The sequence below is a fragment of the Squalius cephalus genome, assembly GCF_949319135.1.
Source record: "Squalius cephalus genome assembly, chromosome: 4".
Taxonomy (NCBI): Eukaryota; Metazoa; Chordata; class Actinopteri; order Cypriniformes; family Leuciscidae; genus Squalius; species Squalius cephalus.
This window is the reverse complement of record NC_137125.1, coordinates 50,842,618-50,861,122: the sequence shown is the minus strand read 5'-3', so window position 1 is coordinate 50,861,122 and position 18,505 is coordinate 50,842,618. Positions and strand designations below refer to the sequence as shown.

Here is an 18,505-nt window from a genome sequence, read left to right as displayed (position 1 = left end):
AAAGACCCGCCCACTTTAGTTACCTTTGCTATGTCCGACAAGCCTTGCCCCTCTCATGCCACACGTCATGTTCTCACGCAGTGAAAAATACATTGTGGAGCAAAGAGGACACTGACAATACAATGAAAAATTTCAAATTTGATCATTTTTTAAAGAAATTAAACAATAAATACTGTTTTTTGGCTCTTTAATGTGTCGTAACAGATCGATGTAGTGCCTCAGTTAAAGCTGCTCGCGAACCGATCATCTCTTTCTTCTAGTTAAATTATAGAATCAAATGAACATGAATGAACATCAGAAGGAATGTTGTTTCAACCACGGAAAGATGTCAGTACACACCGTTTTTCAAGTTCAAGTCCACCGACGTTAATCTACTAACTCACCTGCTTTGTTGGACAAAATGGCTGATTCGGGTGATGGCGGATTATGATTGGTCAGACCGCCTATCAATCAAACTTCCTGCGAAGAGTGAATTGACTTTCAATAGTACCCGGAGTTAAAAGTGTGACAACTAGCCATAGTCTCCCCCATACATTAAATGCATCTAGATGTTGCCATTCAGTTTATATTTGCTATTAAATTAAATAACAGCACATATAAACTGTTATTTTCATTCAAATGAAACCTATGCTCTATTTGAGTTGAGTCTAACAAACAAATTGAGGGAGTAAATTGTTTTCAGGTCTATGTTTATGAGTAATTTTAAAGCTGATTGGCATCATTTTTGGTCCTATAGTAAATCATTTGCAAATAACCTACAGAATAATATGGAATCAGTTTCCAATCATCAGAGAGATTCAAGTGAGCTGATACACTGTCTGCCGCCTCCATAAGCTGATGTCCACGGTAATGAAAAAATGTATCAGTGACTGTTTGGAGACGATCGTCACTGGCACCGACTTCATTGACAGCCACCCATGCGTCGAGAAAACAGCAGTCATAATGGAAAACCCACAGAAACCAATCTGTTCTCACAGCTGAGATTGATGTGAACATGACGTCAACTTTAGGTAAGCTAATAATAAATGATACTGAAAAATAATAATGATAATGAGGAGAAAAACTTGGGACTTGATTATTGTGCAAGTTAATTAATTTTTTTTTTTTTCTCATTTAAAAAATGTGCACTAATGCATTGTTCACAGAAAGACCAGGAATCTTTATTAGGAAGTAGGGTCTATTTTAATAGCATGTTGTCTTTAAACATCAGGGGAAAAAAAGAGAAAAAAAGAGTCTGCTCTCCAACTAAAGATAGTCACAAAACATGCGGCAGGTTTTGCCATTTAATTAAATCGGCCCTTAACAAGTTCCTCAACTTCCATTAAAAATGTTTTTCAGTCTAGGGAGAACAATGTGTGAATCTGTGGGAAACAGTGACTACAGAACACACTCTTTTCATCCGGCCTGACTGTACAAATGGACCTCATTGTCTATGGAGAAATTCGATTTTCTGCCATGCGCCAGCTCCACATAAACTCCTCTCTGGGGTCTGATGCCACCATGCTCAGGCTTATCAACAGCACTCAGAGTGTGAGATTGAGTTCTGGCGCATATTAAACCATGGGGAGACCAGGGACGAGAATCAGAAATACAACATAATCCCTCTAGAGATCCTCTTCTCGCTCACCACCCATCTGCCTTCATCTCGTACCGACTCGATCCTCAGTCAGAAAAAACCCCCTAAAAACTCATCCCGATGAGCGCTGCCTTTTGAGTGTGTAATTTCCTCCTTTATCTTCTGTTCAGAGCTGGCCCCTAAAATGAAGTCATTATCATGGTTCCTAGCAAAGCTCAAACATGGTAGGAGAAGACGTCCTTCGTGAACCCCTTAAGAGGCTGGATAAAGGAGCTTCTCTATCAGCTCTTTAGAGCGAGATGGCTAAAACCGCACATGAGCTGAATCCACCTCCTTGCTGCGTTCCTGCTAAGTTGTTGCTAGGCATGTTGGAGAAAATGTGCCACCTTCACATGCTCATTGTGCTATTATCAAAGATGAGATTATGTTCAAAATGGCATACTACTCTTACTATTTTTGCAGTATACTTGGCTGTTGGTAAATTCTAATTTTTAGGGTTCCCCCACCTCCAAAATCACAGTTTATCCACTGAGTATTAGACAAAGCATACTGCCATTAAAACCGTACCCCACAATGCATTGTGTTCAACCTGACCCTTCGTTTCCTGTGTGACAGATGAACCGGGAAGTAAAATCAGCCACAATCAGTCAACTCTTTTCTTTTCTTTTTTTTTTGACTGATCAATTCTGCCCAAAGTTAAGACATTTTAACATATTTAATTTAATTTAATTTATATGTCTAAATAGTATGTATATCATGGCGTATTTAATGATACAAGCTGTGTTTGAAATCGGCCCCTATACCCTCATTCACTATTCCCTACAGTACTCCACTAATATAGTCTACTTGAAGAAGTGAATGAAAACGAGTGAGTGAATTTGAATACTGGGTGGCCTGCCACTTTTTCGTAGTTTGTGCTTGCTGTTTAATATTCATTTAAAATTTAGCAAACTGTCAGCACCAGTAGTAATGAAAAGATTGATCTTAAACTCTGTCATGGAAACTATAAACATTAATTAAACAATTTAATAATCAATTAAAAAGGAATGTATACCTGTATGGTATTACACTATACCCACATTGGACTAGCGGTTTGGAAAATAGAAGGATGAATGATTCAGCTGAGGGCGCCATCTTCTGACGAGGTGCAGGAATTCATTCGGCGCCACCCTCACAGTGCATTATGGGTATTCTCTAGCCATTGAGAGTACATCAGTTGTACACTCGTGATTGTGGTGCATTATGGAATTGAATGAGTGCACTAACATCCACTTTGGTTTCTGACGCCAAATGGCTGTCCCCTCAAATAGTGCTCTATTAAAGGGTGTTGGGTGCGATTTCGGACACAGCCCCGCTTTTCAATCAGTATTGTCACATTACCTCACCACACTTAGAGTGGAATTCAGTTATAATTGGAAATTTATTTCAAAAAATGGATTTTTTTTATCCAATCTTTTGGAAGTCTAATCAAATGATTTTAATCAAGAAAGACGTTTAAAATCACAGATAATGTAAAGTCAAGTTAAGTTTATTATGGGATACAGTGCGCTCGAGTAGAATGAATATATCAGCAAAATGTGCGTAGTGTGCACAGTATACTTTCTCTATAGAGATAAAAAAATAAATAAATAAGACATATTAAATACAGATAACAAATGTTTCCACTTTAGCTGCATTTATGTGCCAGACCACTCAAATATATATAGATCATTGGTATCTGTGTCCAGCATTTTCTCATTAGCTGTCTTGTATCAGCATGGTAGAAAGATAAGTGATAAATATGTTCACATAGCCTGTTTCCTTCCTATGGAGAAGAAACACATTATGGTTACATAGTTCAGCAACAGCAGAGTAAGATGCTCTTCAGAGAGACAGCATGAAGTACTGCCTCATTTACCACGACCCAAGAAAGTCACATGATATGTTTCAGCTGTGATAGAGAACAAGAGTGTGCGTTGTTGAAGAGATGCACATGTGCCGTCATCTGTGTGGTTGGGACAGCGTGAATTTATTTTTTAATAAGCCGATGATGATGCAGTGGAATCCCGTGAGGCTTTACCTCATTTCACAGATAAATAAGACTTTTTTCTGGCAAGTTTGGCGTGGGTGAGTTAGAACAGACAGCCGTGAGGTTGGAGATGGAGATTGAGTGTTGCATTGGAAGGAGAGAAGAAAAGAGGGCTAGCCCAGCATGCAGTGACATACAGAGCGTAGAGCACCGAGTATCATGCTGGGTTGGGTTGCTTGTGGATTTGAGGTCGGCAGCAGCCAGCAGGGCCTTCGCACTTACCCATTCTCTCTTGGTGATGGCATAGCTGGGGATGTGTGATTGACATGCTTGGGCAAATTTCAGAATTTAGCTATTGAATTCATGAGCTGGAATTTGAATTTGTAGTTGCAGCAATTGCAGTTCTGCGTCCTCGAGTCATTTTGACCCGAAATAAATGTTTTGTGTTTATTAGAGTGGTCTAAGACCTTAGGACTTTTGTCGCATGAATACACAAAAAAATAAAATAATAATTGACTGGATTCGAGGAGTTTATGTGGTTGTAATAAAAATAGTAACAAATCCTTCCCTCGCGGATCAGTTCGACCCCCTTAGGAATGAATGGAATGCTAGGAATACTTCAGTATACATAAAAACCTTTTAAAAAAAATCTAAATTTAAATTAAATCTAAAAATGTTAAAACTTTATCAAAACCTTTACCAAATTTTATAATGTCTGCATGTGTGTCTGAATGCATACTGACGAGAGAAACTCAAGAACTGACTTGAGGACCCAGCGGAAGAGCTTATTTGCTTCATATAAAGTTAGAGGCCATCTAGAGGCAAGAGTCATGAAAGATCATGTTATATTATTATTTTTTTCTACAAGAGGTCGGCAGAGACACCAAAATTGACCCAATGTGAGATCATTTGAGCTGGTTAAGCATTGGAGAGTTATTTTGTGTGAAATAAATAATGTCAAGAATGTGCTTAAATTATATTGTTTATTGATCAAATCTAGAAAAAAAGAAAAAAAAATCACCCCCAAAAATTGAGATTCTGATAAAGAATGAAATATGATCAAAATGCACTTACATTGATCTAAAATTTCAAAAGCCTTTGCAAGAGGACATGATTACCAAGATAAGTAATCATTTCGCATTAAAGGCCAATTACTCAAGCTATTCTCATTTTGAGAGTGTGGCACAAGACATCACCTCTGATGTTTACCGCAGCTGCGCCACTAATATGGCGTGCAAATTTTCAAATGAACTCGAGTACAGTGGGCATCTGGCCCAGATTCACGCTGGGATACTTATCCTGACAGGAATGGGGAAAGAAAATCATTGTTTTCAGATGTGATGATAATTCAATCTGTTTCTCTTTTCCTTCGTTCCCAATCGCAGGCATCCGCGAATCGAGCTGTTGTCCAATCTGTGCCACACAAAGTCTTTGTCATCCCAGAGGCACAGTATTGCCCACAAAAACATGTTTTCTTCAAAATGTCATTGCTTTTTAACAGCTAAATAACAGTGCTATTGCAATAACATGTTAGTGCTGTCCTACTAATGGATATTTTTACAAAATGCGTTGCATTCCAATAGCTAATGGTTTTGTTTATGGCTGTACATCGCAGGTCTTTTTTATAGATACAGCACTGTATCTAGAGAAAACTAAAGAAAGAATAGACCCCCCTCCCTCTCCCCCAGATAAACACAGGAAGTAGTCATAGCAGTAATTATGTTAGGACTGAACATGAATACAATTTCTAGATTGCTCACATCCAGAATACACTGACTATTAACAGTCAATGAAAACTTACATATGCATAAACAGAACAACCAGTTCCACTAATAGAAAGCCACTCGGGAGAGTTTACACTTTCATTTCTGCAATATTGCTTTCTTCTGTGTTGTTTTTGTGCATTGTTTTACTGAAGCCTGAAATATTCAGTTCATTTGTCTCGCTGGCCCTCTAAATGAAGATTAATGTCATGCTGGGCATCTAATGAGCACCATAACGCAGTTCCCATACCGCTGCAGTGACAAAATGTTAAAATGCACAATTATTGGCTTCGATTTCAGCAATCAAGCCCTGGACTTAATATTTAAACTGATAAATTATGACTGTTAATGCATAATTTGTAATGCCGTAATGTTAATCAAAAATATTTATGTTCCTTCATGTCGATTCAGAATATCTTAATATGTTAATATGTACATATTGAAATGTTAAAACAATTTGAACCTTTCTATAAAGTGTTAACAAGTTGTATTTTGTCACAAAATTAAGTTAACAAAGCAGTGATTTAATATATAATACACTACATTACTTTAGGTTGGTTTTTCAGAATGACAACTTAAATTCCCAAAGTCTTTGTGACCACACTGCAAATTCTTTGGTAAAAGTCTGAATTAAATGCATGATGAAATGTTCTTCAGTGAGCCGCAGTGCATTTGAAGGCTGTCACTTAGATTTGTTGTTGCTAGAATAATAATAGTTCCCCTGTGATTTCGAGCAAATACGGCTATTTGGATGCCCTGTCAGCAAACTCTGTCTCCACCTTTTCATCCAGCAACAATCGCAGGAGCCCCAGGTGCTGACAGCTACATGAATTTTCCCATCTTGTTACAGTAAGCTACAGATAATGTGATTTGGACTGGAGTAATTAAAATCACACAATCGCAATATAAATCGAACATGTTTCCAAAGTAATCACTGGTTTGGTGGTTTTAATGATCTTAAAGGTGAGCTTCAGAGTACATTGTCATATGTAGTGGGTATCTGTGTAGGCTACAGGGAGGAATGTGCAATTGTGTCATTGGCGTCTGCTCTGGTACCGTGTCTTTGATGCCAACTGTATTATTAATGTGCATCTGTGTGGCTGCTGCAACATCATTATTAACTGTCTCGTCACATTTGGAGTTTGTATATTATGTCCTTAATGCTGATGTGCCGAGATAAAGATGCTGTGCTTGTGCTAGACCATTAGCCATGAAGTAATAAACTCTCTCAAGCTCTTAGGTCAGAGTGTTCATGCTAGTTGAGGGAAGTGAAATTAAACATTTAAGAAAGGCTGTCAGTGCTAATGGGAATATGTTCCTGTGTGTGTGTGTGTGTGTGTGTGTGTTTCTGTGTGTTTCAGAGAATGGGCTTGTGGGAGCAGAGGTTTTTATTTACTACTCGTGCTCTGACAGGTTAAGTGATTAAATCCATGCCTCATGCTGAGGGACAGCATATCCCTACAGAGAATCTTTTAGACAACTTAGGCCTACATTTCTTCGGGCTGAGGACAGCTCACTTACTGGGTCCCCGTAGTGTAACACATCAATGGCAATCAGCAAACCTGTCTGCGGTTTAAACCTTGACAATAAGCACTTGTCCTGATCCAAACAATCCCCCCCTGCTCACCAGGAACAGCTGGACTTAAAGATATAGTAAGAGTATTAAGGTCCTTTTGCTGGCATTTACGGGGATCTTTTATGCACCGTGAAGGAGAAGACTGCCATGTCCGTAGCTTAAAGGAACTACTGGTGGTGTACTGCTGAGGAAGGATTTCTGTGCTTAAAGTGCCCCTGTTATGCTATTTTAAAGGTTCCTAATTTTGTTTTGGAGGTCTGCTACAATTGGTTTACACTTCAATTTGTTCATAATATACATTGCAGCATCACCTCTGTTCTCACAGTGTCTGAAACAGTTAGATAAATGATCTGGTCTTTCTAAACCCCTCCTTTCTGAGAGCGTACTTTGCTCTGATTGGTCAGATGGCCCCGTCTGTTGTGATTGGTCTACAGTGAACATGATTTCACCAAGTACAACATGTTCCTGGATCAACATCTTTGTTGATCCTGGAACAACATTCCAATCAACCAGGGATAGGGATATGGACAGAATATTCGGACCGGAATGTTGTACCAGGATCAACAAAATAGGTTGATCCAGAAACATGTCTTTCTTGGCAAAATCACAGTGACCATGGTCTACCGCTTACAGCATGTGTCAGAAACAAAATGCCCATTACTTTCAGCTCCGGAGGCTTCCTCAGCGCTTGATACACAGTGATACGAACAGTAAAGATGGTGTCGGTTTTACTGAATCAATTTGAGCCCGAGTCCTCGTCCTTTGGAAGTGCATGCAAAGAAAACAGCATCTTATCGGCAACACAAACCAAACTATGCAAATTTGTGACAAACCTACGTAGGTTTGTCCAAGAACTAAGACTGAGGAATTAAAAGGAGAAATGCTTTCAGCAATGCTGCTAAAAAGTGCATGGTCACAATAATTGCATTCTGTTGAATTGAATCCAGCCAATCAGATTCAAACTTCCTATTTCAGTCATATTCACAATCGCAGGCCGTGGACGACACACTGTCCAGCGTACTGTAACTATGAGAAATGTGGTACTGGCACTCACTATATAGCCAAGAGATACAAATCATCCCAAAATATCTCATTAGTTCTCATTCGAATTATTTCTTTTGCGGTTGCTCTGATGTTGTTTGTGCCATGTAAGGTCTAGGCATAGTCCTCCCCTGTGAATTTGTGAAATGTTTACTCGTCAATGGCAAAAAAGTATCAGAACAACTCAAAAACACCTCTGAACTTTAATCGGACTCCTTGGGGACATGGAACACATTTTATGCAGTCTGCATTTTAAAAAGCTTCAATCTAATGAGGAAGGAATTAATTCAGCTGGGATTTTTAATTCTGCCAGGCCACGATTAATCCCATCAGTAAACAAAGCAGAGGTCATCTTGTTTTGGAGAACTACAATTAGACCCTAATCAGCACTAATCAGACAAGCTGCTCGCCAGAATCTCGGCACGTTGTTTTTGCCTTCCAGAGAACGCTCGCTCTTCTCTTCCTCTCCTTTGCTGTTGTGTATTCCCTGCCCTCAGCACTGAGTGTGGCCTCTGCTCTGTGATTTCATGTTCAAGGAGTTAGAAGGAGAAAGAGGGCTAATTACTAACACTGCAGGGTATAGGCGCTCATTAAATAAATAAAGATTAAAAGAGAAGGTGTTCACAGTCCAGAGAGGCTTTAGTCCCAGCTTCATTAGCGGCAAACTTTCCACACCGGCAGAATAAATAGTCACGCATTCCCTAGACTTCCATTGGACATTTTATTTAAAGGCCTGTGTCCTCATTTGAAAATTTTCACACACTGCAAACATCTGGTAATGTACTTTATCACATTGGAGTAATGTGTGTTGCAAAACCGCACCAAATTAGGTTTTTAAAGAATTAATTAATTAATTAATTAATGTATTTAACATAATAGGTGCCCCTATTATGCTTTTTCGGATATTACCTTTCATGCATTGTGTAATATAGCTGTTCGTGAAGGTAAAAGGTCTGAAAAGATTTAAAGGTAAAGGTACAAATAAAGTTATTGTCTCCTTAAAGAAAGAACTGATTCTGAACTGCTGAAACGAGTCGTCAGCAATTCCAGTCTATGTAACAATGTAATAAATTTGCATAATGCCCGCCTATGGTCTTAATTGGCTGCCATGAACAACATCTACTTTGACCCTCCCTCAAACACTGTATTTGTTGCTGATGCCTGGAAGTGTTTGGTTTGTGATGTCGACATGTCGAGAAGAAGCTATGATTCCACTTTGATGCGCTTCCAAAGGATGAGGACTTGCTCTGGTATTGATCTGGAAAAAAAAGAAAGGCATTATTCATATCACTGTGAAATCAAGATATGGTAATGTGTGTTTTGTTTCTGATACACGCTGTTAGCGGTAGACCAATCACAACAGACTTGGCCATCTGACCAATCAGAGCAGAGTAGGCTCCTTAGAGGAGGGGTTTTGAGCAAATGAATCTTTGAACAAACCATTTCAGACTCTTTGAGAAATGAGGTGATGTGCAATGTATATTATGAGAAATGAAAGTGTTTTTTGACCTTAAACTAACCTTAGACACCCTTAAACTAAATTAGGAACCTTTGAAATAGCATAATAGAGGCCCTTTAATAGTCAATATTACTCAATATAACAAGACTTTCATGTATGTAAACTTTTCATGCCTTTTAAGAAACTGACTTGCAAAACCAATTCAACAATTACTGAAATAAGAGATGCTTCAACAAGCCCATTCTCCCATACAGAATGAAAAATAGTGACAGTTTTTGAGCATAATCTCAAATAAGATGTTGTCTACTTCAGCAGAACTGTTTGGCAGAGTGTGAATTCGTTTGTCACAGTTATTTACCATGGACGTGAGACCGGGGGCAATTGTAACATGTTTTACATTTTTCATCATCTCATACATCATCTTACACACTACTACTAAATCTCCTGCCATCTTTTGGTAGAAACTGAATAATAATATAATTTATTTCAACTCTTTTAAATATTTCTCTTTTTTTTTTTTAAATAGATTTTAAAATAAATAAATGTTACATTTTTTTAATAATTTTTAATTGTAATGTATTTTTGTTTAATTTGTTAAATAATTTGTAATTACTTTTGTACAGTGTTTTTTAATTAAAAAAAATATGTTTTAAATATTATTATGTTTAAATATATTAATATTATGTACATTTAGAAGACTCTACTGAGCATGTGGTGAATAATTGTAATCACTCTTGTTTGTTACAACTGGCATGGGTGTCACGATTATGTTCTGTTTTGTTCCTGTCATGTCTGTTATATGAGTTGTCATTAGTTTCCATGGCTACAGATTAGTTAATCGTCCAGCTGTTCCTGTTTAGTTAACTCACTTTCTATGTGTATTTATACTCCCCGTTCTGTTCAGTCCTTTGGCAGTTATTGTTTTGTGTAATGTGTTATACTGAACGTTCAAAAGTCTATTTTGAAGTGTTACCCATTATTTATATTCCTTCCTCCTCGACAATACGTTACAATCAGCCTCCACTAACAGGCCTAGAAGAAGAGTATGTACTGTAGGAATCTCTGAAAACTCTGAAATTGTTTGGTTTATCAATAATCCAGATGTACTTTATTTATGGTTTGATGTGTTCATTATTCATTTGAACTTTACATCAACTCCGAAAAATTACAGGGTTATTGCAAGGAGCACTCAAAGTTATTTCCTCCAATAAATGAAGCAATGTGGATTCATTAATTTAACCAGACAACGTACGATCCGTTCAGCATGCAAACAGAGAGCATGGGAACATTTTCTCTGAATGCTTCCAAACAGACAAGAGGATGATGCATCAAAGTTTGTGTACCGTCAATGATGTTGGCAAACTCTTCCTTTCATTGCTATGCAGTTAAACCTGGCACGGTTTCTGTAAGCATCTCAGCATAAAGGCTGATTTGCGCTTGAGGTGTTTTGCCAGTTTTTGGCAGGCCATTGTGTAAAACATTTGGAGGGCAGTCACTTTTGAAGGGGTAATCTTGATGGGACAAGTTCTCATTTGTTTTTTGTTTTTTTTGTGGAACTAGCAAGTTGCGTCTTATTGTCATTGTCTTTGTCTTAAGTTCCATCTTATTCTCACTTTAATTTTGTTCTTTTTGTCAGAAAGACACAGTAAATGCTTTAAAGACTGAACAGGTTAAGACTATTTCCCCCCTCACGGCAAACTTTGGATCCAATTATCATCTACTTTAGCTATTTGAGGAACTGCTGCAGTGGATTTTGAATTCAGTCCTTGGGGAGACTATAGTGCTCAGATGGGTAAGAAGAGAATTTGTTCATCCTCCCGTAATTGAGACATGATTTAATATAGCACAAGGAGGTCTATAATACCTGGAGAAAGCTATCCATTAGCATTCCCATTCATTTCTATGGCAGATTCTTGACTTGCACAGGATTCCACGAAAGTACATACACTGTAAAACTTTTCACTGTAAATTTACAGTAAAATACTGGCAGCTGGGTTGCCAGCCACATACTGTATTTTTACAGAACTAGTACTGTAGACAGCATTTACAGTATTGTACTGTAAAACATTGTACTGTAAATTTACAGTAAAATACTGGCAGCTGGGTTGCCAGCCACATACTGTATTTTTACAGAACTAGTACTGTAGACAGCATTTACAGTATTGTACTGTAAAACATTGTACTGTAAATTTACAGTAAAATACTGGCAGCTGGGTTGCCAGCCACATACTGTATTTTTACAGCACTAGTACAGTAAACAGCATTTACAGTACTCCACTGTAATTACCAAATACACCACATACTTTTACAATATTAAACTTGTCTACAGCAATAAATTGTATAGTAGTCACACTAGGAAAAAGAAAACAACATTTTCTGGGTTTTAAAACATTTATTTTGGTTAAAAGCAAAGATCAGAAAATTGCCTTCTGTGAACATGTTGGCTGAATTTTTTTTAAACATAAAATGCAATTTTAACACTTAACAACAAACAGGTAACACTTAGCACTTAATTAAAGGGATAGTTCACCCAAAAAATTAAATTAGCTCAAATTTACTCACCCTCAAGTCATCCTAGGTCTATATGACATTCTTCTTTCAGACGAATACAATCGGAGATATATTAAAAAATGTCCTGGCTCTTCCAAGCTTTATAATGGCAGTGAATTGCTGTTTCTGTTTTGAAGTCCATACAAGTGCAAACGAAATCCCATTCAAAGTCTTCAAGTTTTCGCAGAAGTGAGGACACCTGTAGGCTTACAGTGTTCTTTTTTTGCACAACTTGGCCAGTTTTGTTTGAAGTTACTTGTCCTTTCTTTGTTTTTGATCCACGTTCAGGATTGATGTCAGGAAATCGTCTAAAAGGCAGAAAAGAAAGGAAAAAAAACAATGAAATATTATGGACTGAGTTTATATATTTTGACAGAGAGAGACAGCACAAAAGATGTGTAAATAAAAAACAGATATCGGTTTTAACGACTAATCTGTTTGGATAAAACTGAACAACATAAAAAAAAATGCAATGTTGGATGTTGTGATCAATAACTGATATTTTTTCTGCCCTGGTTAAAATACATCAACTCAATGTGTCTGTTTACATGCGCACTGTCAACTAACTAAACTTTTGGAAGTGGGGTTGCCAGATTTAAAGTTTTATTCTACAACTTTTAATATCATCCCCTCATCAGGTCCCATCAGAGTATCAGTGGAAAGACAGCCATAGACTCTGTTTATATAGAGCACACATTGCCAGAATCCAGCCCAAACCTTTGTGACAGAAATAATTTAACTTTAATTGCAAGCCTTGCAATGTTTATTGCATACATGACTACATGATAATGTTAAACATGACATTTACCAGACTAAAATGCATGTTTGCACCCAAAAATGAAAATTCTGTCATTATTGCTCACCCTTAAGACTTTCGTTCGTCTTTGGAACACAAATTAAGATATTTTTGATGAAATCTGGGAGGTTTCTGTCCCTCCATTGACATCAATGTCATTGCAACTCTCAAAGCCCAGAAAGGTGGTAAAAACATTGGTAAATAGAACATATAACTACAGTGGTTCAACCTTAATATTATGAAGTGACGAGAATACTTTTTGTGCGCAAAATAACCCCAAAATAACCTCTTCTCTTACATGTCATTCTCCTACACTGTTTTGTGAGGATGAGTAGGCCGGAGTGTATTAAAGGGTAACTCTCGCCAAAATGCAACCTAGGGTCTTTTTGTTAATCTACCAGAGGCAAACTTTCATTTAAAAGCATAATTAGGATGGAAACGCCACTTAAGTTTGACCGTATTTTCGTTTTCGGTCTAATTGCCTTTTGAATGGGAGTGCTTGGACTATGATAGCATTAAAAATCGCTATTTTTTAAAACACTAAGGAGGCTCGACACAACATGAAACTGTGCTCTAAGTATCACCAGGGGCTCTACACATGAACTCCAGAGCATTGAGAACATTGTTTGTGTACACAGAGTTTACCAAAAATAAAGATTTTGAACAACTCACGGAAGCTGTGTCCGCCTGCATTTTGACAGTCAAAAATAGTCGATCTAATAACTTTATTCTAGAGCTGCTGTAAAGCCAAAACAATCTATGTTACTGTAATTTCCTATTATCACTGTTAAGCTGCTTTGAAACAATCTATATTGTTAAAAGCGCTATATAAATGAAGGTGACTTGACACTGTTTACACTACGTCAACAGCGTAGGAGAATGACGTGAAAGAGTAGAGATTGTTGAATAATGTCGTTATTTTTTTTTTTTTTTTGTGCACAAAACAGGTTGCACCACTGTAGTTGCATGGATTATTTAAACAATGTTTTTACTACCTTTCTGGGCCTTGAAAATTGCAAAGACATTTCTGTCTATGGCTGGTTCAGAAACCTCTCAGATTTCATCAAAAATATCTTCATTTGTGTTCTGAAGATTAACAAAGGTCTTACAGGTTTGGAACAACATGAGGGTGAGTAATTAATGATAGAATTTACACTAATCCTTCAACTGAAAACAACTTGCACAGACATATCTTAAATATGTGACTGCCACTGTTTTGTCTCAAGATGCACACCAGTAATGTTTTTTTTTTTATTAGACATTTTTATAAAAGCTGCTTAAATACCCTAATTTTATTAAGGCCTAGACCTGTCTTAAAGGGTTAGTTCACCCAAAAATGAAAATGATGTCATTAATGACTCACCCTCATGTCACTCCAAACCCGTAAGACCTCTGAACTCTTCTGAAGACATCTTAAGATATTTTAGATTTATTCCGAGAGCTTTCTGTCCCTCCATTGTAAGTCAATGGACGTGTCACTGTTCACGTCCATAAAGGTAATAAAGACATCATCAAAGTAGTCCATGTGACATCAGTGGGTTATTTAGAATGTTTTGAAGCATCGAATATACATTTTGGTCCAAAATGAACAAAAACTACGACTTTATTCAACATTGTATTCTCTTCCGGTCTGTTTTCCATCCGCATTCACGAGTCCATATTGACGCACCAGATAACACGTCAGCAGCGTCAATGTGGACTCGTGAACGCGGATGGAAAACAGACCGGAAGAGAATACAATGTTGAATAAAGTCGTAGTTTTTGTTCATTTTGGACCAAAATGTATATATTCACTTACAATGGAGGGACAGAAATCCTCTCGGAATAAATTTAAAATATCTTAAGATGTCTTCAGAAGAGAAACGGAGGTCTTACGGGTTTGGAGTGACATGAGGGTGAGTCATTAATGACATAATTTTCATTTTTGGGTGAACTAATTAAGCTAAGCCCAGTATGGAAACCAGGGCCATATTGTTCATACCAGTAGTCAGTCAGCTTAATAAATACTGTCAAGACAAGTCACAATTCAGTCTAATATTTATATGAATGGCAAATATGCTAATGACTAACCTCTGAACAAACTCAAGGTGCTGCCTCTTCCTGTACTGCAAGCTGAAGTTATAGGAGGAGGCAAACAGCGCTGCCAGGCCAGCGATGAAGTTAGGCTGTGATCCTTTCCACACACACCTTGACCTTCCAAACGTAATGTCCAGCACTGGTTGCTTAGAGATTGACCTGTAATTGAAAAAAAATAAAAATAAAATGAATTAATAAATAATATTAATAATTTAAATAACTATTGTGGGTTCCACTGTGGTTCGATGTAGTTGTCTATCTATTCATAGTTCTATAAATTAAAATTTTCACCTAAAAATTAAAATTGATTAGGGTTAGAAGAACACTAAAACGCACTGCCATATTATTTTGCTTGTTTTAAGCATAAACTCACTAAATTTTTACTTATTCTTTCAGAAAACAAGACACTTTTTACTTGTCAATTAAATGCTTCTTCATGTAAGAATTTTAGATATCTGGACTGGAAACAAGAAAAAAACACTAATTAAGAAAAACATATTTTGCAGTGGAGTGAGTAAATGATGGCTTTTCATTTTAGGTTTAAACTTAAACCTTTAATGTACCAGGAAATAAGGCGTGGACTCTCTGGCAAATGTAGATTGCTGGACATCAGCGTTGCAAATTCCTGAAACAATTTTTAAAAAGGACAGCACAACCATGATCAACAGAACCAAAACATAAAACATATATTACAGATTAATGAGATTTGTTGAATATCATCTACTTATCTGCTTGAAGGATAACACCGTCTAACTTCTCTTTGAATTGTTAGGCAATTTGTAGGAACATATGGCATGGCAATCAGGAATACTACATTTGAAAACAGCATTAACATGGATTTTTTTATGCTAGCAAAATTGAAAATTCTGACAACGATTCAAAAGCACGATCACAGAACTGACAGCATTTGATAGCATTTTTTATTTTATTTTACCACATAGACTATAACTGTAACACTAAAAGCACTTACATTAGCACTGGACCGTCATCAGATTACAAAGCCTGAAACGAAAAATATATATCAAAAGCAGGTCATGCAAATAACATGGTATATGTTGCCTATTATGTGAAATATCGAAGTTAACGTTAACTTACTTGGTAAACAGGTGGAACAGAGTGAATTGTTTGCGCGGCCGCGGTAGAAAACCGCGATCGCAAAATCAAACCAAATAAGCATTTGTGAAAACAATGTAGAAATGCGAACGCAAAAAAACAAAATATATTGGCTTACCGTATCACTCAGTTGAACAATTTCCTAAATCCCTAAATCTCTAAATCCCACTAATCGTCACAGGCGCAGGCTATTCAGATGACAAATTCTTCCATCCGTCTTCATGTAACATTAATGTCGCCCATTTTCTGCTGCGTCACAAGCCGCGTTTCCATTACAGATTTGCGCAAATGTTTTGCGCTATTATCTAAACATCGATAAAAAACTATTGCGAAATGACGGCGTTTCCATTAACCGATGTTATGCGACTAAAACGTCATTTTTTCTCTCGCGATAAGTCATTCCAAAAATCACGGCAACTGACGTTGGTTTATATAATATCACAGCCACCGCATTAGACATTATTATTATTAATGGAACATTATTATTAACACGTGGCGTGTTATCCAAGCATTAATGGCAGGGAAAGACCCTTATAATGCGAACGACACATTAGTCTAGTAGCCAACTAGGTGAACCCGGAAATGTTGAGTACACCAAAGTTTTTTTGCAGAAATGTGAAGTATGGGTCCCCAGCATACAGAAACTGCCGGATGCTAATTCGCATATGTTGAGCAATTTGCATAATTAGCATTATTAGCTTAATCGTCCATTTTTAGCAGATATTTTACACTGTATGGCCAATTTCTACAATATGTGAGTGGTTTTAGAGGTTTTAGAAGATGCTGATTTCATTTTTGGCATTTTCAGATTTCAAAGAGCTAATTTTATTACATATTTTGATTTATTTAGGCAAATTCTGATTACTTTCAGTTATAATTTTAGGTTATTTTTATGGTATACAAAATAACTTACATTTCAGAATCTTGAGTGCTCTTGTGAATATTGATGCATTGTTTAGGGTGTGGTGAGGCTGAATCCCCTCCTGACACTTTTGAAGATTCAAAATTGCTTTTTGGATAAACGATGAATCTTTGTTAGGCTGAATGTTATGCATTTCTGGAGGGAAAAGCAATGCGGGTATTTGACATAACTTGGATCCTGCAACTGTACGATACATATTAATGGGGTAGCTCTTTAAGACACCCAATGAGATGACATCACCTAAGCCCATCACCATGTGTGATCAACAAACTATGTACAAATATTCACTGTATACATGCCATTCAAGACAGGCCACGCAAGTCGCTAGGGCAACTCCCGAATGGCAGAAGGGCTGTCCAGGTTGGTCCGCAAGTCGCAAGATCCAACGGGGACCCAGTTAAAACTCCGCCAGATGCAAGAGTTAAAACTGAGTCTGGCCAACCCGGGTCAGCCCGCCACACCAAAAGCTAACCAAGAGGGCCTCACCTCTGCACCACACAAAGCACACACTGGCTACCACCTTCAGGCAAACTGCTATGCCTCACAACTAATTAACAAAAGGCAGCCTCATCATCTTCACTATCCTCGTCTGTCCTGGTGAGTCGAGCAATGGTCCAAAGACACTTATATTCTTCATTTTAGACACACCTTCATCACTGTGCACAACATTGTAGGCTGACCAGTCCAGGGGAAGAGGAGTAGAATGGAAGCATCATCCCTCCTCTGTGCTCTAGAAGCCCTCTCTCGGATGCTCTCTTGGACAGTAGCTGTTCTTGGCACTTCTTTCAGAGCGGGTGGAGTCAGCTTCTTAGGGCCTGTATAATGTTAAATGGCAAGACTGCTGTTAGCTACCGGACAGAATTTCTCAGCTTGGAGCTTTGTCAGACGGGGAACTTTTAGTGACGTAATCCCACTGTCTGGAGTCGCCACTCCAGGGAACAGGATCCCTGCAGGATTTTGCACAAACTGAGTGGCCATGGCATGTCTTGTGTGGCAACCATTGGGTGTGAAGACTACAAGATCAAAGTTATCACCCCAACTGTGAATAGGGCCAATGCACCTCATCAGTCCATACCCACAGGTACTTACACTGAAAAAAATTATTCATTGAACTTAATCAATTTTAGTTCAACTTAACACATTTGTTTAAATGTAGGTCAAATAAATTGAATGCAACCACTTACGATAAAAAAATTGATTAAATTCAACGAATCATTTATTTCAGTGTATCTGCATCATCTGAGGCGTATTTGGCCGCTGACTTCCGGAACCCGGAGGACCTCATCATATGTTACAACAAGACCATGCTCATTTAGGTCCCGAAACAGTTCTGAACTACCTTATGATGAAGTTTTACAGCTAGCCCCAAAGTTGTGTGATTCCAGATTTTACGGATGTGCTGATGCATTGAGTGCTGGTTTGGTCACCGTTTCTACCCTGGACACAAGACTGGAGACAAGTCTTAGGAGAGTTGGACTTGTATATTGAATGACCCATTCATGCCTAAAGCTGCCACGGTCGTATTCACGAGGCAATGGAATATTCTGGACCTCTCACCGCACTTTTCTGACAAACTTGTCGACATCATCATCGTCATCATTGAAGAGGCCAGTTTGTCCTACTAA

General features: G+C 37.8%; 1 long non-coding RNA gene across 1 annotated transcript; it reads right to left on the bottom strand.

The window, feature by feature from the left end:
* Nucleotides 1-11,806: 11,806 nt before the first annotated feature.
* Nucleotides 11,807-15,635, bottom strand: LOC307157895. The gene is made up of 3 exons (XR_013821112.1): nt 15,409-15,635; nt 14,840-15,004; nt 11,807-12,281 (listed from the first exon to the last, which is right to left on the bottom strand). It is a non-coding gene; the product is annotated as an uncharacterized lncRNA (long non-coding RNA).
* Nucleotides 15,636-18,505: the final 2,870 nt, after the last annotated feature.